Source organism: Nannospalax galili, unplaced genomic scaffold (genome assembly GCF_000622305.1).
Source record: "Nannospalax galili isolate Female #2095 unplaced genomic scaffold, S.galili_v1.0 scaffold54, whole genome shotgun sequence".
Lineage (NCBI taxonomy): Eukaryota > Metazoa > Chordata > Mammalia > Rodentia > Spalacidae > Nannospalax > Nannospalax galili.
The window spans coordinates 9,536,938-9,559,006 of NW_008341028.1; the positions used below are offsets into that span (position 1 = coordinate 9,536,938).

The window sequence follows — 22,069 nt, forward strand, 5'->3', positions numbered from 1 at the left end:
TAGGGTTCTGTGTATATTATTTACTCCATCCAAAAGTATGCGATGCATATAACTTTTTATATAGATTTCCTCCTTTTTCTTTATAAAATTACATTTATTTATTTATTGTGTGTTGGGCAGGGGTGCATGCCATGGCATACATGTGGAGCTCGGAGGACAGTTTTGCAGAATTGGTTCTCTCCTTCCATGATGTAGATCCTGGGAATTGAACTCAGATCATCAGGCTTGGTGACAAGCACCATTACCTGTTATATTAATCACTTTTCTGTTGCTATGATCAAATATAATGACCAAAGGCAACTAACAAAAGGAAGGGTTTATTTTGGCTTTTGGTTCCAGAGGGACCATCATGGCAGGGAGATGACAACAGGCAGGCTTGGTGGCTTGAGCAGAAGTTGAGAACTCATATCTTCAACAGCAAACAGGAAGCAGAGAGAGTGACCTGGAAGTGGGACCAGGCTATGAACTCTCAAAGCCCACCCCCAGTGAGATAGCTTCCTCTGGCAAGGCCACACCGCCTAAACCTCCACAAACTACCAACTGGGCGGGGACCAAGTGTTCAAATACATGAGTCTATGGGGGCATTTCTCATTCATGCCACCACATCTGCTGAGTCATCTTGCCCCATTTTTAATTAGGTAGAGAAACTACTTCTCACTGACTGTTAATTCATAATGTTAAGACTTCAGAACTACAGTATCATATTCAGAAGGCATTTCAAATCTTCTTGCTGTCAACCACGCCCCACTCTCTGACACTTCATGCTGCCAGAATGTCACTTTTATTTTGACAGGGGCCATAGAGATAGAGTTTTCAACTTTTTATTCAGAGCTAACATGGATGGGTAAGAGGATGCTTTTCCCTTCTGTGTTCATGGAAACATATACTTTCCCAGGAGATTGGATGAAAGTGGTAGGTTTGTGCAGCACTCTAAGTGTTTGGGAGGAAAAGGTTCCCCTACTGGTCAAGACCTACTATTAACTGCCTCCAAATGGATCCACACTTGCTGTTGTCTCTGATTGCTGTAATATTCTTAAGAGCCTGAATCTTAAGGCAGTGGACTCTCTGTTTCCACCAAGAAATGGCTTCTTCTACTTTCTCTTGGCATAGAGCCCCTTGCATTTAATATGCACTGAGTTATGGCTACTGATCCATTGTCCTTTGTTCTTTAGGGAATGCTAATGTCTTTTAGATTTTTGTGCAGGGAAGACTGAACTACTCTCAACATGTATTAGCTATTTACTGTACAATAAATGATCCCGAATGAAGAGTATTCAGACACTAGACATGCATTATCTTACATAGTCTATGTGGGAGCCAGGAGAGGCTTACCTGGGTGGTTCTGGCTCAGGGTTTCTCATGAGGTTGGGCTGAGCCTGGGACTGTAGTCATCTGAAAGATTCATTAGGCTGGGCTGGAGCTGCCCAGCTAGCTCACTCATGCAGGTGTTAACTGGAGGCCAAATCTATTGCCATGTGGACCTCTGCTCCCATGTCCTTATGCGACTGGTTTCTCCATGTGATAAAAGAAAGAGATCAAGGAAGAGGGTGCTGTGCCTCTTATAACCCAGACCCAGAAGTCACATGCTCTCATTTCTGCCGCTCTCTGCTTGCTAGCCTTGAGTAGGTTGGTCTAGCTCATGCAGAGGGAAAGGGAAGTAAGCTCCATTTCTTGAGATATTTAAAAACCATTACAAGTCTCTTGATTCACCCTCTCCCATTGAGTTATGTAAAATAAACAATCACACGCAAACAACAACAACAAAACAAAATCAAGGATTTGGTTAGGGATCCATAAACAGACAGTGAATACTGTTCTCTTAATGTTGGGGTACTTCACACAGTAGTTCAGCCTTCCAACCTAATCAAAGAGGTAATACTCCAGACTCTGAAAGGGTGTCAGCTGGGTCTGAGAGAACTGGATTTCTTCTTCCAGTTTTTAAGCAATCTGTCTTCTGTGGCCCTTGTAAAGATGAGGTGGCCAGGAGGTGGCTATTCTCAGCATATGCTCAGAGAGTGGGATACCAGCAAGGCTTCACTGCCAAAAAGGATACTGTTCAGTTGTAGTCACCTAGACCAATAATAGGTCAGGATACAGGCAGTAGATCTTAAGACCTGAGAAAGAAGCAAGCTGGTTCTGTTCTGTTGCCGGTTGGCAAAGACTAGTCACAGATGGTGATGGCGAGGCTATGAGCTGACCCCAGTGACAGGATCAAGCGGGTGCCAAAGCCACCCACTAAAATTTTCAGCACCATTGCAAAATGTGCAGGATCCCTGAGTGGAATTCTGTGCTTTGATCTCTAAACAGAGAGACCAAGGTGGCTCTGGCCCCTTGATGGCTCTGAGAGCAAAACAGAAGGAAGGCAGCCCTTGGTACCAGATGGAGAGGTTGTGAGAACAGAGCGTGACTGTCAGACCACAGACTGATGCGTCACGCAATAAAGACAGATGGTGAGAGAGGTGTCCCTGTCTATGATGGCTTACTGCCTTTGCAGCACTCATCCTGTCTGCGTGCCCTTCACTCGAGGCCTCTTCAGGAGCTTCTCACTTCCAAAGTGTTTTTATTTAGAAGTCAAATGCAGGCGTTCTGAACTTTTTTCAGGTTAGGCACACATTGTTACTATTTTCTCACCAGATTCCTGATCCAGTAATTATTAAGAGAAGCATGGAATGATAGCAATGATAAGCTTTGGAGAGAAGGTGGCCCATATGGATGGATGTAAAGTCAAGAGTGGAATTTCTTTCCAGTACATTCCTGCCTCTAAGACAACAGAGCAAGGGCCAAGCTGGTAGGACCATAAAAATACATGGATTTATACTTCAAGATATAGACTGACAGCACTTGTCATTCCTAAGTGACTCCCTGGCTCTGCCAATCCTATATTTAAAGGGGCCTGCCTTAAAAGGGTTCTGTTTTGGCCTTTCTCCAGTTGTTCTCCTACACACTGAACAGGAATCCATTAAGTCAAAGGATGTACTCACAAAGGTTTTCAGTTCACTGTACCATGGCTGACCTCTCTCCAAGAACCCAGGGGGCAGAGTTCCCCACCCAAATGTCTCTGAGCCCACTTCAAGGCCCATATGGGCTTCTCCCTAGATCTTGAGATATAGATAGATAGATAGATAGATAGATAGATAGATGATAGATAGATATAGATAGATAGATAGATAGATAGATCCCTAGACTTTTTTTAAAGCTTTAAAACTATATTTATTATTAGTGTACATGTGTGTGCATGTGCATGTGTGTGTGAATGTGTTTGTCTAGGCACATGTGAAGGTAAGAGGACAACTTGGAGGAGTCAGTTCTGTCTTTCCACTGTGGTTCTGGAGCTCAAACCCAGGTTGTCAGGCTTGTGGCAAGTGCCTTTTACCTGCTGATCTATCTCTCCAGTTTCAACTCTGGACTTCTGAGGTGTCCACAACTGTTTTAGAGTGGTTAAACTGGGAATAAAGCTTGGGTATGTGATCATGAGGGGCCAAAGAGTGGCAGTACCTTGTACTGTGGGCCTAAATTGGTGTATTAGTTACTCTGAATGTTTCTGGACCAAAGTACCTGGAAAATGAAACTTAAGGAAGGAAGGGTTTGTTTTGACCGTCAGTTTGAGAATACAGTCCATCATGGATGGGAAGTCACAGTGGCAGAAGCTTGAGGCATCCACAGTTGGGAAGCAGAGAGCAATGATGGTTGTGCTCAGCTGGCTCTCTCCTTTTGTTCAGCCTAGCACCCCGTCCCATGCAATGGCACTGTCTACATTTAGGGTGGGTCTTCCCACCTCAGTTAACCTAATCTATATAAATCCTCACAGACATGCCCAAAGTCTTGTCTCCTAGGTAATTCTAGAGCCTACCAAGTTTATACTTGATGCTAATTATTACAACAGACTACAGGAGACATTGGAGAAAAGCTTTTCTGAGAAGTCCCATCCTACTAGAATTCTAAATTCCAACATGGTCATCCAAGTTGTTTACATGGTATGTTTGTCAAGGAAGAAGAATTTATTTTTAACTTAGTAGTTTGCTAGCTTGCTTTATGATTTTTACAAAGCTAGACATTTGATAGGAGCACTTCCATGCCCGGCTTCCTACAAATATTCAGATTGGTCCTGGTTTCCCATTAAATACAAAATCAACTTCATAAGCTTGGCCTGGTATTTAAGACTTCTGGTTTCTCTCTGATCTTGCCTCCCACTTCACTTCTACAGGAATCTATCAAACTGGTCAGTTTGCAGCCAGGCTCAGCTCACAATGCTCTTCTCTGTGCTCAGGTTCATATTTCTCTCTGAGCGGCTTCCTTTTCTGTCCTGCATTTATATGGGCTAACTTACTGTTTTACCACCCAGCTCAAGCCTCAAAGCTGCATCCCTTCCCTCTGAACTTTTCGAACAGCTTTTGTCTGAGCCAGTTTGTGGGACTCACAGTGTGCAGTGGTGTGTGGACATTTTTCTTATTATGCACAAGGTGTGGCTGTAAGATAAGGAGACATCAATATTCAACCATTTTCAAAGTAGGAGAGGGGACTGAAAAAGAAAAGTAGCTAGAGAATTAAAGGCAGATAGTTAGGCAGGTGGTGAAGGAAGACACCCTTATCATTGTCAATAGGCTTCAGAGAGGCCATGGGGTGGGCGGGGGAGATATCCCCAAATAGACCATTTGTCCAGTAGAAAAGTGGTCTTTTGAAACCATTGAGGGAGTAGCACATTGTGTGGGCAAAAGCAACATTGTAGTGGGAAAAATAAGAGATGAGAGCAAGTGGAGACAAAAAATACAGTTTAATGTTTCTTAAGAAGCGGCATTCTCAGGTGGCCCAGGGCAGCCTGAATGGGTGGAATAGGCAGGGTGGTTTTGTTCTGTTCAAAGGATAGGGAAGATTGAGTGTGTTTGTGGGGGAAAGGTGCTAGAAATTGATAAAGGGCAAAGCTGATGAAACTGGGCCTGGCTGAGAGCCACTCCACAGGTGCAGGGGTTAACCTTGATGAGGAGAAAGGGTACTTTTTGCTTTGGGCAAGACACAGAGGGGAAGATGAATGAAGGCTACAGGGTAGGCATAATAATGAGAAAAGGGACTTAAGTGTGAAGGGATTGACTGTCATTATAAAGGCCAAGAAAGCACAATTTCTGAGGTGGGTCCAGATTTCATGTATTTAAGTATCACAATCTGCACTCAGTGCCCTACGGATGCCAAACACTAATGGACCCTAGGCTCCACAAAGAAACAAGTTTTCATGTAGTTGTGGAATTTGTTATGTTACTGACTCAAATGAGATTTCGGTTTTTACTCTTCTGGGAAACTTTAAGTAGAAACAAATGCAAGAACGAACTTGAAGAATCCTTTGTCAGACCAGATGTCCCGGGGTTGGAGCTTGGAAAACATGGGTATCCTTAACAATGTCGCCCTGTTTGAAGTGGGAATGGAAGGGAGGGGAAATCTACCTTAAGGGGAGGGACAGAAGCAGGTAAACTGAGGCTGCAAGTCTTCAAACTAGCGATGGGACCTCCCTGCTCACTTCAGATTGCGGGGCAACCAAAGGTAACACCGCCTCAGTTTTACATCAACGTTAAGTACAGCTTCTTCTTCAAACCAGGTGTATCTACGGCGGCCGAACAGGACCAAACCCTACTCAAACCACGTCATGAAAATTACCTGGCATCAAATAGCCGCAACCCCTCATATACTTCGGGTCAGTGCCAGCTTTGCCCGCAATTTATCGATGAAGGGCGGGACGAATTACCTTTCCTCTTTTGCAATTGGTCACAGAGGCTACGAGTCCTGCCTCCCGCGCTGCCGCCGCTGACAGGCTTCCAGCTCTGTTACTCGAGGAGCCTCCGCCCCACCATGGAGCCGCCCCTCAACGTGGCACCGCCCCTAGCTGTGGCCCCACCTCCCACGCTACCGCTGACAGGCTTCCCGCGCTGTCACTCGAGGAGCCTCCGCCCCCCCACGGCCCCGCCCCCGCCGTGGCTGGGATCTCGCGGGAAGAGCGGCGGGCACGGCGGCGGCTGGATTCTCCGGCAACGAGCGGAGCGGGCGGGCTCTCCTCACACGAGCGCTTCCTCGCGGAGAAGCTGGAGTTGCGGCAGCGCAGGCCTGGGTCGCCGCCTGCTTCCGTTTTCCTCAGGGGTCTGCTTGTCTTGCGACGCGGCTCAGGTGAGGGTGCCCGGCGCGCGTCCCGGCGGAGGAGCGGTCGCGGGAGGGGCGACACGGAGCGGCCGGGGCCGGCGGGCTCCGGACGGGGGCTGCTCCGTGGCTGAGCTGCTCTGCGGGGCGGGCTCGGGGCTCGGAGTGCGGGGCTGTCCGCCACGGGGCGGGGCTTGGGGGTGTCCCGGGGCTCCGGGGGCGCGGGAGCTTTTCCTGGGTCCTGAGATCCCGTGTGGTGGCATCACGGGATTCCCACGTCTGGCGACCCCGGGCTTTGGGGGACTCGGGATGCAGTTTAGCCAGGTCCCGGGTCACCGCGTGGGGGCCTTGGGAGTCCTGCGAGCGGGGCGCGGTGTCTTTGGCGTTCCCGGGGTAAAGCCGGAGAGAGTGTCGGCGTTCTGGGGACAGGGTGCGAGGGCGCTGTGGTTGTTCCTCCTGGAGCTGGGGTGGGTGTGTGGGTGGGAGCGTGGACGCAGGAGACCAGCGTCTGTTTTGGGGTTTCTGCTTCGCCCAGAGGGGGGCGGTAACTGGGCACGATGCTCCCCCGTCTTTTTCCGGGCGTCGGGGCGAGTAATCTCGCCCTGTGGGCGCGGTACAGCGAGCTCTGGGGTCTCCTGGGCGCCCGACGGGGCTTTGGTGGCTTCGGGTACCACCCAGTCGGCTTCCTGTGGCTTTCAGCATCCTCCCGGGCTCTAGATCTGGTCTCTCTCTAGGTGAGATTTGATCCATTGCTTTGTTGGAAGATGGATCGGTACCGTTGTCTAGTTGGAGAGAGTGGGTTTGTTCCTCAGTTTTCTTTTCTCTGCCCTGGGATCCCTTTGAGGGCGCGCTGGTGTCCCGGGAGCACTGAGATCCGAGGGATCGGCACCCTGCGTGGACTGCATGTTTGAGTCGGCAGGTGAGGGGACACAGCTCCTGAGGGCAGGGAAGACTCAGGTCTGGTAGTTTGCTGACCTGCATTGTTAAAAGTGTACTGAATTCTTGCCTGAGTGGTCAGGTGTTGCAGGGACTTGTCTTCTGGCTTCCCTTTCCTCTCTAAAGCATTTGTGGAGAGGGACTTAAAAAGGTGCAAGTCTCCAAGCTAGATTTCTGTGAAAGCGTCCTTGCAACCTGTTAGGAATGGCGAGTCGAGCTTTCAGAGAATCCTTCCTAGCGGTTTTATAATAGTTTGGAGCTTGCAGTTTTTTTTTGATGACTAGTCTAGATTTAAGTGGAAATTAAATAAAATGATTCCTGTGTATGTGCCTGAGTGGTTTGAAAATGTGTGTCAGGGTGTCTGTGTGGTTGTCTTACAATTCTTCCGGCTACACAGACAAATGTCACATTAGTCTAAGCAAACATTGCAGAAGGCAGTGCAGCCTGTACCCTGTACCCCTGACAAACTGAAGATGTCAAAGCAAGGAGTTTCTTGGCAGTTTAAGAAAAAAGATGTCATGTTAAGTTTTTAATCAGAAAGATTAGGGACAAGGTACTAAAGGTTTGAATTTTGCAATTATTTAAAATATAAAATAAGAGAATGTATTGTAGTGATATTTAATGCTTTGGGGGTTGCTTAAGGTCGGTTTTAGTTGCTCACACCAAAGTTGCCTGACTGGCCTTTGTAATCATCAAAATAGATCAGTCGAGCAAGTATTTGGTTGAAACCATATCTCAAAAAACCAAGTAGATCTTTTTCCCATTTTTGAAAGATGACAAAATGGGCTGATTTCAGAAGCTATTTATTTATTTATTTATTTATGTTAAGCTTTTATGACTTCTAAATAAGCATGGGCCTGCCAACAATGATTTGATTATTTCCTAGGTGTTAGGACACCGATTGGAGGAATAGTCCAATAATAATGTAACCTACGGTCAAGAGGAAGGCATCAGATAAATAAAGTAGGGGTGCTGCTAAGGAAAAGCATACACTGTTTTTAGGAATCAGCTTTGGGAAAAAATTTTCTGAATGAAAAATAATTGTCTGTTGTTAGAACCAAGAACTGAGCAATGTAGTGCTTGCTCTCTGCCTCCAATGATTATTAATAAAAGATTCCGTTATGTTCAGTAGAGTTTGGTAGTTAAAAACGTGTTGCCTCTTTGAAAAATGCCTTTGGGGTGTGAGCATGAAGAAATGTGTAAAGGATACTCATCAAACTTCCCTCATTTGGACGCTTCCTCAGGAGGCCGTTGCGTGATAGATAGCTGGTTAATTCTCATTAAATCCATACTATTTGAATCCATTTCAGTGATCAGATATGCTTATGTGAAAAATAAGTCCAAAAGTAGAAACATTTTGAGCACTGCAAATTTGTGAAATAGACAAGATTTACAGACTTTCAGCAGTGTTGCTAGTTTATGCCTGTTTTTAACTAATGAAGAAAAAAGGTATTTCAGTTACCTAACAGTTATGGGGTGGCAAGGTGAGGTGGGGAACATAACAAAATAAGAAATGGCTTAGAGTTAAAAATGTTAAAACATTTAAAGATGTTGGGTATTTAATTATATGAAGATAGGGTATGGTTTTTGTGTTGGGAGAGTAAATGTTCTTATGGCATTGACTTTAGAAAGTTTTTGGTCAAACATACGCACATTTAATAGGTATGCTTTTCTCGTGAGACATGTGAACCATAAAAATAGTTTTATAGTTTCATTATTACACTGCTGAAAATGACAGTACCAAAGTGGCTTTTGAATTATCATTCAAAATTCTGAATCATAAATATGATATACTAAAGCAATTTCTAGAAAGGAAATTCTAAGATACCATTCTAGTCTTCACTGGACTGCTAAGAGTATGACCTTTGATAATTCCATAGTCTCTCAGGGCCTCAGATTCCATCTATATGTATATATATAATAATTAATGTGAGAGAAACTCTGTCAGTAATCTGTATAAACATCAGGTCCAGGGATTGCACTGCATCCATTTTTATGTTGTAGATCTTGCACTGTTACACAAACAAAAAGAGTGAGTGTGTGTGTATTTTCTCAGGATATAACTAGCGCCATGTAATTTATATACATCTAATTTCAGAAGCCTCTTTTTAGAGACAGAATAGAAGTATTTAATTCTAGACTATATGTTCATGAAGGTGTTTTTCTTTTGAATCATTTAGCTTTGTTTTTTATGTCTGTTTGATTTCTTACTCTTACAGAATACCTGTGTAGTATGTTTTGTCTGTATTTAGCTCTGGATGTAGAATGAGATGTAGATGTCATTTCAAGTGATGGCCACCACACTTGACCTTTGTAGTCTTGTCTTTATCCTACTTCCAAGGTAATTTTTCTAAAATGCGCTTCTGTTTATGCCTACAGGATTGTTCTTTACCTACAGGATTTAGTCTGTCATTTCAAGGCCTTTCATCATCCATCCGGCTCATCTGCATTTTCCCTACCAGAAATCTCAAGCTCCAGTTGTACTAATGAGGGCAGTTTACTGAATGAGCCATACTGTTTCCTTGACTCAGAGCCTTCAGTTATGTTCTTTTCGCTGTGTAGCATGCCTTTCCTTCTCTTGTCTTGCTGTAAAAGCTGCAGAGTTTTCAATCTGCAACTTCACTGTTTACTTTTAAAATCTGGGTCCTCTGGCCCTTTCTCTTCTCACCTCCCTGGGCTACTCAGATTATCTTGTTCATTCCTTCCCTTAAATTCATCTGTTTGCTGTAACTATGTCTTTTTCTGGATTCAAAGATAAGTTTATATTTGCTTTACTTTTTGAATCCTTGCTTGTTTGCACAGTTGACTCTCTCATTAGGTGTTTGAAGATCTTGAAACTAAACTCACCATGTCTTAATTAATGTCCAAGATGAATTAAACTCAAATGTCAGGCTTGTCTTATTTTTCTAAAATTTATGGTTTTCTTTGGATTATTTCATTCTCTTGCTTTGGTGACCACAAACTGCTATTAAAACTTCAGTTCTTAGCTTCATATTAAGAAATGGGACTTGGGGCTGGAGAGATGGCTCAGCAGTTAAGAACACTGGTTGTTCTTTCAAAAGACCTAGGTTCAAATCCCAGCACCCACACGGCAGCTAACTGTCTGTAACTCCAGTCCCCGGGGATCCGACAGCTACTTCTGACCTCTTACCATGCAGGTAAGTACAGGCGGGCATTGCACAACATGCGTGTACTTACCTACATGCAGGCAATACACACATATGCATAAAATTTTTTAAAAAAGAAAAAAAACAGAAATGGGACTTGCCAGATGTGGTGGCACACACTTGTAGTCCCAGCACTTGGGAGGGAGGCAGATGCAGGTGGGTCTCTGAGTTCAAGGCCAGCTTGGTCTACATAATGAGTTCCAGGCCAGCTTTGGCTAGAGGGAGACCTTGTCTCAAAAAAGCCCAAGGAAGGAAGGGAGGGAGGCAGGGAGGGAAGGCTGTAGCACAGTAGGAGCTGAGGTTTGTACTGTTAAACTTGTGAGAAAAGTGCTGTAGTATTTTGAGGCTATCACTAACCCTTAATTCTAAAGTCCTGCAGTATTTTGAGGCTATCACTAATCCTTAATTCTAAAGTTGGCAGGCAGGATGTTAACTAAATTAGGACTTTCTAGTCTTAGACACTAGTGATTTATAGATATTTTACCTTGGTTGCTTCTTACTTAGAAAATGATATTTGCTAATGTTTGTGGGTTTTTATATTGGTATAATAGTAGCTTTCCACCCTTTGCCTTTAATTTCAAAGTAGATCCTGACTTGTACTTGCTCTTCGTCATTATCCACTAAGAAGCAGACTGTGATTATATCCAAGACAAACTGACTCCAGGTTCTATGCTCTTTTTTAAAATAATACTTTGCTTTTTGAATTAGGCTGCTTATTTTGATGCTCTGAATGATTAACAAATACTTTACTCATTTTATAAATGGAAGACATACGTTGTAAGGTTGGTCCATTCAGTATACCCCCCTCCCCTTCAAAAAAAAAAGCTGAAAAGAATTTTGAACAATTTTATCCTAAAGACCATTTAACCATATCTTTAGCATATGGGGAAATTACATATACAGTAGCTCTGGTTGTGAATGACTTCCTCAAGATCACATAGCCTATCTATAAGATGTTTTCTGCTAAACTAGTTGTGAACAATGGTATGAAACTATTAATGGAGCTGGACATGATGGCACACCCCTGTAAGCCCAGCACTCAGGAGGCTGAGGCAGGAAGATTGTGAGTTTGAGGTCATCCTGGGCTTCATAGTGAGACCATGTCTCAAAAAACAAAAACACTTGTTATTTGAAAGGAATAACTAGATGCCTGATTTTTCTCACCAAGAAAAGTGATGCTGAGGATCTTAGGATCTTAAGAACATGGCTCAGAGAAAATCCTGAAATTGTATCATGTCATGTGGAGATAGCTGTCTTTACTCATGTAGCTCCGTGATCTTTTCCCTCCTTCCTCTTTTTTCTTTTTTAAAGCCTTTATTCAGTTTACTCAGTTTACATATACTGAGACTTACCAAGTGCCAACTGTACTCCAACCAATAGGAATATGAAAATGCATAAAAATCTAGTCACTTCCTTGAGGAGACTTGGGTATGTGGGTGTGTGTTTGAATATTAACTCCTTGTTCCTGGCCCAGGAATGACTTCTAATGTCCAGCTTAGTGAATTTTTACACACATAAGCAGGTTATCACCAACCAGATTTTCAGAACATTTATTATAAAACTCCCTCATTCTCTTTCCTAGTCAGTACTTTGAAAAGGTAACCTCTTTTCTGATCTGCATCAAGTGAGATTAGTTGTTCTTATTCCTGAACTTCATATAAATGGAAACAAGTCAGTCTTTTATGTGTGATCCTTTATTCAACCTAGTATCTGTGAGATTCATCTATGGGTTTTTTGGGGGTGGGGTAATGCAGAAGCTTATTCTTGTTCATTGCTATATATTATCCCACTGCATGCATACATATTTACATATTCTGCTGTTACCCATTTGGGCTGTTGACAGTTTTTAACTCTTAAAAACAAAGCTCCAGGTGTGATGGTGCATGCTTTAATCGCAGCACTCTGGAGGCAGAGGCAGGTGGATCTCTGTGAATTCGAGGCCAGCCTGGTCTCCATAGTGAATACAGGCCAGCCGGGGCTACAGGGAGACCCTGTCTCAAAAAGAGAGAGAGAGAGAGAGAGAGAGAGAGAGAATTAGGAAGTGAAGTGATTTTGTCCAGTCATAAAAAGAAAGAAAGATACTATGAATAGTTTTATACATGTTTTAGTGGGCATTTGGATTCATTGCTTGGCTATAACTAGGCTTTACTTTCATTTAAATATATTAAACGTGCACACATACAGAGTTCTGAGCTGCAAAAGCTGTGTATAGGTCACCAGGCCAACACTGAGGTACTTAGGTATAGGTCACCAGGTCCGTACTCGGGTACTTAAGAGTAGGTCCTCTTTAAGCATCACCAGCATGGTCCCCTCCAGTGTCTAGGTCATGGTATACTTAGAAGAGGGTGTGTCCATTCAGGTCTGCTAGTGGCTTTTACTTGCTTCCATGTCAGCCCCTCACTCCTGATTAAAGATAAAAGAGGCCAATATCCCAGTTGGGACTTTCTGGAAAGATACCAGTGTATATACTGCCAGAACTGAGACTTAGTCTTTAAAATATTTTCTAATTTGAGAAGCAAAAAATTTTACTTTGTACTTCTTTGATTATAAGTGGAACTGAGCATCGTGAATTAATGATGTTTTGCATTTACAAGAATTAATGATTTTTAAGCAATTAGATGCTAAGATATTTATAAGAAAGATTAAAAAATATTTATTAAAAATATTTTTTATGAGCTGAGCATGGTGGTGCACGCCTTTAATCCCAGCATTTGAGAGGCAGGCAGATCTCTGTGAGTTCCAGGCCAGATGGAGCTACAGGGAGACCCTCTCTCAAAAAGACCCCCCCATATATATGCAATTTGGGAGTCTTTTAGATAGACCCACTGAAGGGGTACCCCAGTTGGCTTCACCCTGTGTCCCTGTTCAGTATGGAAGAAGCCAGAGCGGTCTGCGTTGGCAATTTGGGTAACCTCTTCAGAGGATGGTTTGATAAGAATAGGAGGTAGGACCTGGCTTGAAAGTTAGGGTAAAAAGACCCTAAAGAAAAGTAGCCAGTTTCTTGGCTAAAAGTCAAAATATCCTTGGGCCTCATAGCAACATACTCTGTTCCAAAGGCCAAAAAAAAAAAAAGCCAAAAAACATTTTTTTATGTGTATGAATGTATTGCCTGCACATACGTAAGTGTGCCATGTCATGTAATTGCCTGCAGAGATCAGAAGAGGGCTTCAGAGTCCTCTGGAACTGGAGTTACAGACGGTTGTTAGCCACCATATGGGTGCTGGGAATTGAACCCAGGTCCTCTGCAAGAGCAGCCAGTGCTCTTAACCACTGAACTATCTCTCCAACCCCATAAGGAAGATTTTTAAAAGAATTCCTCATGGCCTGGAGAAATGGCCCAGCAGTTAAAAGGGTCTCAGCACCCACATTGGGGGACTCAAAACCTCTTGTCACTCCAGCTCTAGGGAGATCCGATGCCTCTGGTCTTCTCAGGCACCTGCATTCATGTGCACATACACATAGGCACATGTATTCACATAATTAAAAAATAAAATGGGTCTTAAAAATTAAGAATTCCTCATGCATTGTCATAAGATAGAAGCTATTTTAAACTAGAAAACTTGCTAGGTAGACCATGCTAGCCTTGAACTCAGAGAAATTCACTTGCCTCTGCCTCCTGTGTACTGGGATTAAAGGCATGTGCCACCACTCTCAGCCCATTTTCCCTTTAATAGATAACAATTTTTAAATGGTTACAAAAAGAGAAATTTTCAAAGACCTAAGTCTTAGGTGCAACCACTGTTATCTCAGGCTTTTATGTGTACTTCCAAAGATAATAGATATGTGTGTATACCTCCCTACCTCAGTATGCTCAGGGATTAGTTCTGGAAGCTCCACCCATACCAGTATCCATGAATGCGCAAGTTCTTTATACAAGTGGTACAGTGCATGCATATAACTCACACAGTCCTCCAATGTACTTTAAATCATCTCTAGGCTACTTATTAACACCCAGTACAATGTAAAGATGTACAGAAAGGTGTTATAGAACTCTGTTGTTTAAGGAATGATGATTAGAAAAAAGTCTGTTCATGTTCGGTACTGAATTTTTTCCACAAATATTTTCAATTCTGGGTTGATTGAGTCCTCAGATATGAAACTAGTAAATTTGGAAGGCTAACTGTGTGTGCTTATGACTGTGCATGTAAATATGTGTGTGTATATATGCAAAAGTGTGTACATGATACACTAGAACATGAGATGAATTTTAGAGAGCATTCATTAAAATACTGTCTGGTTTAGATATCATATACTATATTATATTGGGTACTAAAAATTAGAAAGGAACTAAAAATGATTAGTATCTGGCCACTAGCCCAGAAGGAAGGAACAGGGTCTGCAACATTTGGCAGTAATTTTTCTTTAAGACAAGCGGCCTTGGCTCTTTTTATTATTAGATCAATTCTTTGACAATAGCACTTCTGTTTATAGTACCAATTCTGTAGTACTGTTCTAAGAAAGAAAGCCAATTTTTTTGAAAATTAGATGGTTGATACCTAAACTAGCTCTTTAAAGTACAAAAGCTATTTGGAAGTATTTAGGAGAACATTTAGGGGGAAAATACTGTGATAGGCACTTTAGTATTTCTTTGCTTGTAGTTTTTTAGCAGAATTTTCCTAACACTGTTGTTTAATAGTGACAGTTTGAGCCTGAGAAATTGCAAATATAGCTCATCATTTTCCTAAACTCTTATTTGCCTAATTAAAAAACTAATCAGCCTTGATAGAAACACATTTTAAAGTATATATTTAAAAAAAGATTTCCATGCTAGTAATACAGTAGTAATTTGTATCATACATCTAAGATCTTTTTAAGCTTGACTTGACTGTGATTGCAGAGTAAGTGGTTTGAGTAACAAGAGTCAGAGGTTTAGGGACTGGAGACATGGCTTAGAGATTAAGAGCCTTGCAGAGGACAAGAGTGCAGTTCTCAGCACTCTCTAATCAGGTGGCTCACAACTGACTGTAACTCCAGCTCCAGGGAATCCAGTGCCTTCTTCTGGTCTCTGAATGCATGTGCACATACAGAGACACACATAAATAAGTAATAAAATAAATCTTAAAAAATCAGGCTTTAATTGAATTCTACAGTGTTCTAATGGTGTAGGGGAAGATACTTATATTCGGGATAAAATTTTAAGTCCCCTATTTCTAAAATGAACATTTGGGGATGACTTATTTACTGAAGACTGTCTTACTGCATGACTTAGGATCAGTAGGGATAACATAAAGGAGCTTGTCATGTGTCCTATTCAAGATAGATTATGAGGCTGTAGGGCCACTGAAAGAATTTACATCTAACAGTGGTTGGTAATACTTGGGGGCATTTTTTAAAAATAATTTGTTAGAGGTGGAAAATTCTCATCTTTTTTAAATGTTCAATTTTGAAATTGTTACGTATTTTTGGAGTATTGAATAGTGTAGAGAATTTCTTTTACCATATACCTTTTACTTAGTGTCTCCTAATGCTACTGCCTTATATAATTGTGGTACATTTATCAAAACCAAGAAACTTATGCTGTTTTTGAAAAGGGGATTCAGCAACAACTTTTGGGGGAGAATACCTACTATGTTTAAAGACTGTTAGCTGCTGAAATGTGTAGTGTTGGAAAACAAGAAGTCTTTACAGGTAATATTAACAAACTGGCAAGTTTGGCATTGTTCCTTGAACAAATTAGTAGATTATTGAATACATGTTTTTATTACTTATAAAAGAAGGTACTGATTATTAGGAATCAGCATGAGCTCTCAATAAGAACAGGCTATAACCGCCTCACATCTTCCCTTCCAGGATAGGGTAGGCACATCAGAACTATTCTGGCCATAGTATATATCTAGAATAATACCTATGTTTATTGGCATTTTAATATGAACTAGTCACTGGCTTAAATGGTCTGTATCATTTCATTTTTTCTTGTTTTATAACTAAGTAGAGGGACCTTTCCAAGAATCTACACATGGCATTTACACTTCTTTTGTTACTTCTGTAAATAAGATAGAAAAAAAATAATTACATGGGTAGATGGACCTGTAATCAATTGAAAGGCCCTATTCAAAGTTTCATAATTAATAGACTTGTGTTAAAATGAAAAGGCAAGGGCTAGAAATATGACTCAGGGTTTAAAAGCACTTGGCTGTGCAAACCTGAGGACCAGAATTCAGACCCAGCACCCATATAACAAGTCTCTGGTTTTGCCCACACTTGTAATGCCAGCACTGAAAGGAGGAGGGACAAGAGGATCGTGGGCTCAGTAGCTGCCAGCCTAGCCATTAGGGGGACATGAGCTCCAGATTCAGGGAGAGACCCTGCCTCAAAGGAACAAGGTGGAGAGTGATAGAGGACACCACCAGAAACCTTTTGACCTCCTCATTTGCCCACAGGCATGAGTACCTACATACACATGAACTCATAAAATACACACACACACACACACACACACACACACACACACACAGTGGCACATTTATCCTTACCCAAGCATTATTTAAGATTTTTATCAGTTTCTGTCTTTCAAAATTACAGAATGCTAATATACCTACAAAATCTGGGTCCTCGCCTAACCTTAAAATTTGAACAGTAGTCTGTATTTAAGAAAATACTTGTTTGAAATCTTTAGCTTTTAATGTTATGTATGGGTGTTTTGCCTGCATGTATGTACGTGCACCTGTGCATGCAGTACCCACAGAGGCCAAAAGAGAGTGTTAAATTCCCCCGGAACTGGAGTTATGGAGGGTTATTAGCCTTCATGTGGGTGCTGGGAATTGAACCCAGGTCCTTTACAAGAGCAGCCAGTACTCTTAACCATTGAGCCATCTCTTGCAGCCTCTTGTTTGAAACATTTTAATTTGATGCATAGGTGTTTGATAAGGACAAAGTTCTACAATTTAGAGTTTTTAAAGCCTTCACAGATACAGGAGATGAGAGCTGACAGCAGTAAGTGGTTTTTGTTTATTTTAATTTTTGTTTTTTTAAGTAAAGTCTCCTCCCTGCTTGAGACTCTTGTCTGAAGACTCTGGCTCTTTCTGAAGTAAGTCTATGTCAGTGGTTTATCTGTTCCCAAAGTTAATACTGACTGCACTCTATTGATTTGAAGCCTGCTGTCCAAAACACAGTTGATTATCCTTTTCTGCTTTGCATTAACTACTTAGTGTTTTTAGTTCTGTTTCCACATTTTAAAGGTGATGTTGATAAATAATTGATTCAGAGGAGAATAATGAGAATGAAATGGTGGCTTGAAACAGATACTTGAAAGTAATTGAAATAGTTCATATTGTTCGGCCTGGAAGAAAGACCATAGTGGGGTGTTGGTGGTACTAGGGGATCGCTAATTTGCTTCTTGACTTAAATCTGTGATTTTGTGAAACACTTGAATGTGATTGCTATATAGAGGATCAGACATACTTTGCATTCCCAGAGGGTGGAAGTAAGGAACAATTAATGAAAGAGGGGGTGAGGTGGGGGTATTGCTTCCTATGAGACCTTCTGACAGGTTAAATGAAAATTAGGGTGACTTTCTCTTCTTGTAGGCATAAAATAGGGTTTCTTCCTTTAAGGATTTTTCCAGTTCCAACCCAGTTCTGTTTTTGTTGCTTTTAATTTCTTCATCAACTATAATTCCAGTTGTCAAAACTTCCTCTTGGGCACTCACTCTCACTTTTTCCTCATATAACTCCATCTAATATCACATGTTAGCAGGGAAATCTATACTTTTCTAAAATTAGGCCTGTTTGTTGACCTTCATACTAAAATTTTTTATTAATGTGTTTATTTTGTGTGTGTTGGAATACTTGCTATGGCACATGTATGGAGGTCAGAGGACAGCAACTTTCTCTAACTTAGTCGCCTCAGGCTCCTGTATCCAACACTGGTATTTTTCATACTTTTCTAACAGTTTGATAGTTTAATAGTACTATATTGTAGATTGTTGTTAATTGTTTATTCATAATATGCCAAGTTTTTTTTTTAATCAACAAGTTTTCTATGAGTACTCTTTAACTGAGTTTAAAAAATATTTTTAATTTATGTGTATGAGTGTATTGCCTGCATGTATGTAAGTGCACCTGTGTCGTGCGGTGCCCGAGGAGGTCAGAAGAAGGCATTAGATCCTCCTGGAACTGGAGTTACAGGCGATTGTTAGCCACCATGTGGATACTGGAAACTGAACCTGGGTCCTCTACAAGAGCAGCCAGTGCTCTTAACTGCTGAGCCATCTCTCTAGCCCCTAACTGGGACTTCTAATGAAATTAAAATTTAAAACCTAGGGGATTAACCCTGCAATTGATTGATTGATTGATTGATTGATTGATTGATTGATTGATTGATATATAATAGAAAAAATTTCAATTAATGTCAAAACAGTAGCATTAAAAAACAGCCTGTGCAGAACTCTTATGTTTAATTTCTACTTTTGTCTACAATGTATCTTTTTTTTTGTCTTTATCCAATGTCTTATGAAAGTTACAAATAATAGAACTATATTCATTTGAAGAATAAGAAAAAAGAAACAATTTTCACTCATCTTTACATTCTTTTTTGGGTACTGGGAATTGAACCTTAAGGCTTTGGACATGCTAGGCAGGTGCTCTACCACGTGTCTCCAGTCCTTTTTATTTACTTTGTGTTTTGAGATAGGGGCTTGCTAAGTTTTCCAGACTGATCTTAGCTTTGTAGCCCAGGTAGCCCTTAAACTTGTAATCTTTCTGCCTCCACCTCTTTAGTAGCTGGGATTAGGGTCTGTGCTCTCATCCCTTATTCATCTTACATTTTTAAAAAGATTTTATTATTTTTATTTTATGTGTATGATTGTATTGCCTGAATGTAGTTAAGTGCACCCATGTTGTGCTTAACAGTAAACCTTTTACCTGCTGAGCCATCTTGCCGTCTCCCTCCCTAAATTTTTGAGCTTCTCTTTAGTTGTTTTTCTCTGCATATGCCAATTTCTTTGTCAACTTTTTACTTTGTCATATTAGTATAAACAGTTTAATGAAAAAATGGATTTTTGTGTTTGAGAAATATGTCTCTAAAATGTAATGAAGCAATAAATGAAATAAGTTTATGGTCATCAGCTTCATGTTCTCTACTCTCTGCGTACTTTGTACTTGGCGGGTGATCATCACTGTGCATATCCGAAAATCAGGGCAAGATTGCATCTTGTTTTGATTGGCTTTTACTCAAGTGAAGCTTGGGCCTCTATCAGAAATCTTTCTTTTTGCCTTCAGTGACGTTAATGACTTCCGTTAGGATAGGATTTTGTTGTTTCATCTGCGGAACTCTCTGCAATGCAAATGGCTAATCTCCGGTTATTTTGCTTAAAATTTAAAAATAAACTGTCTGAAGATACTCAGTACTTATGTGAATGTACTGAGCATACATACCCTCTAATAGAAAACAACCATATGAAAACTGCTACCTGAAAAATCTGTCATACTGTTTTATAATGCTTGCATTTGCTCATATTTAGAAGCTAAATGTCCATTATGTGTTGATATATACCTCTTAAATAATTGTACTAATGAAAACTGGACAATTCAGTCATTGGATAAGGATGTGATTGTATTTTCGTTACCACATACATCGTTATGTCTTGAAGGTAGTCAAATACTAGTGTGGTCTAGTAGTTTTCCAGGGAGCTTTTTAAAAATTCCTATTTGGCGCTGCAACGTAGAATATGAGTAAAAGATATTTTCATATAGCTTTATTATTAAGTACACATTTAATTCATAATTTTAACTTACAAAGTCTGTTGGTGACATTAAGGGTAGACCTTTATATTGTCTTCATTTTAACTTATAAAGTCAGTGACTTTTTGACTTATAAAGTGACATTAAGGATAGACCTTTATATTGTCTTTATCTTCACAGAATCCTATTGCTTATTGCTTATTCCCAGCACTTAGCAGTGTCTAGTACATAGTAGTTTGCAAATGTTTTATTAGTGAGTAACTCAGTGAACACCTGAAGCCATGAGATAGATCCAAGAATATGAAAATGGAGTGATGAGTGATGATTGGAATTCCTCAGTCTGCATCAAGTTCATTTCTTTGTTTTGTCTTGATTGCGCAGTGCTACAAAAACAGTTGATTTGGTTGGTTTCTGAGACTTAGCTTAAAATACTTGATTGGTAAGAATGTTAGTTTCTGAGAATCAGGATATTCCTTGTCAAATTGAACAGTAACACTGAAAGAGAATTAGGAAAAATGTTTCAAAGGGGAATCAGTAACAATATTTTGCATTTGCTTTTGTTGTATATGAGAAATGTGAGGTCAAGTAGGAAGCACCACTATTTGTTAATATTTTCTAAAACAATAGTAGAATATATTGAGTCCACTTGCTTTAAAAAATTTTTTTTAATTAATTTATTTTATGTGTATGAGTGTTATGCCTATGTGTGTGTGTAAGTGCACCTGTGTCATGCAGTGCCCTCAGAGGACAGAAGATGTTGGATCCCCTGGAAGTGGAGTTGCCGATGGTTGTTAGTTGCCATGTGGGTGCTGAAATTTGAACCCAAGTCTTCTGCAAGAGCAGCCAATGCTCTTGACTGCTGAGACATATCTCCAGCCCCCCCACTTGCTTTTTTAATAGCTTCATTCTGGTGTAATTGACATGCAGTAGTCTGCATAATTTAAGGTGTACAGGTTTTGACAATAGATACCTCTGAGTACTTGGAAACTATTTGTCCTAGTTTGCTTTCTGTTGCCAAAAGCAACTTGAGGAGGAAAGAGTTTATTTGTCTTAAGCTTCCTGATTGCAGTCCATTATTGAGGGAAGTCAGGGCAGGAGCTCAAGCCAGAGCAGAAGCAGGACACAGGGAGGAATGCTGCGCACTGGCTTGCTTCCCCTGGCAGTTACCTTTCTTTAAGCCCAGGCCCACCTGCCTAGACACCACCCACATTGGTCCCTCCTACATCAACTAGCAATTAAGAAAATGCCTCACAGATATGGCCACAGGCCCATCTGATCTGAGCATTTCTTCTGTTAAAACCCCCTCTTCCCCAGTGACTATAGTTTGTACCAAGTTGAAAAAGCCAACCAACACACCATTGTATTCAGGATCATAAGTACCTCAGAAATTTCTAAATGTCCTTTTGTAATCTTTCCTTCATGTTCTGTCACATAGCCATACCCCACCACCTCACAGTCGCCATTGATTTGCCTTCTGTCTCTACATTGTTTTGCATTTTCTAGAGTCTTATATGAATGTAATCAGTGAAGATACTACATGATTTGGGGTTGAGAGATCCAGCTTATTTCTCCTAGCATAATCACTATAAAAATCTTCTCTGGTATTGTATGACTCTGTAACATTTCTTTTTGTTTGTTTTTGAGTCAGGGTCTCACTACAGATCTGGGTCTGGCCTCAAACTCACTATGTAGCCCAAGACTGGTCTCACAATCCCTTTATAGGCTCCAGAGTACTGGGATTATAGAGGTGTATCATCATGTTTGTTTTATTCCTTTTAAATTGCTGACTTGTAATATTATCACTGAGTGCACATCAAAATTTGTTAATTGTAGTTTTATTTACAAATGTAGTTGCTATTAACAGTAGTGTATAATTCTAATATGGACATAGTTTTCATTTTTCTTGGATAAATACTTAGGAATAAAATGACTAGAGTACAGGGTAAGTATATGTTTTAATTTTTTGGAGGAGTAACATGTATTATAGAGAGGCATTTTTCTGATATATAGAGATAGCTTATAGACTAATAAGAGTAAAATAAAATAACTAGCAGAAAAATGGGCAGAGTACAGAAATAAGCATCTCATGTCAAAAGAAATACAAATGCCTTTAAACACAGGAACAGTTACCTAGAAAGTGAAAAACTTAAAAAAAAAACCTATTTATTT

At 40.8% G+C, this 22,069-nt stretch overlaps 1 protein-coding gene across 4 annotated transcripts in view; it reads left to right on the forward strand.

Moving 5' to 3' along the window:
* The first annotated feature begins 5,976 nt into the window (after window positions 1–5,976).
* Window positions 5,977–22,069, forward strand: part of Glce (glucuronic acid epimerase) — a 107,210-nt gene continuing 91,117 nt past the window's right edge. For all 4 annotated transcript variants that reach the window (XM_008836378.3, XM_029565030.1, XM_008836379.3 and 1 more), the window contains exon 1: window positions 5,977–6,147. The gene's annotated coding sequence lies outside the window, so the exon portion shown is untranslated. The remainder of the gene's footprint in view (window positions 6,148–22,069) is intronic.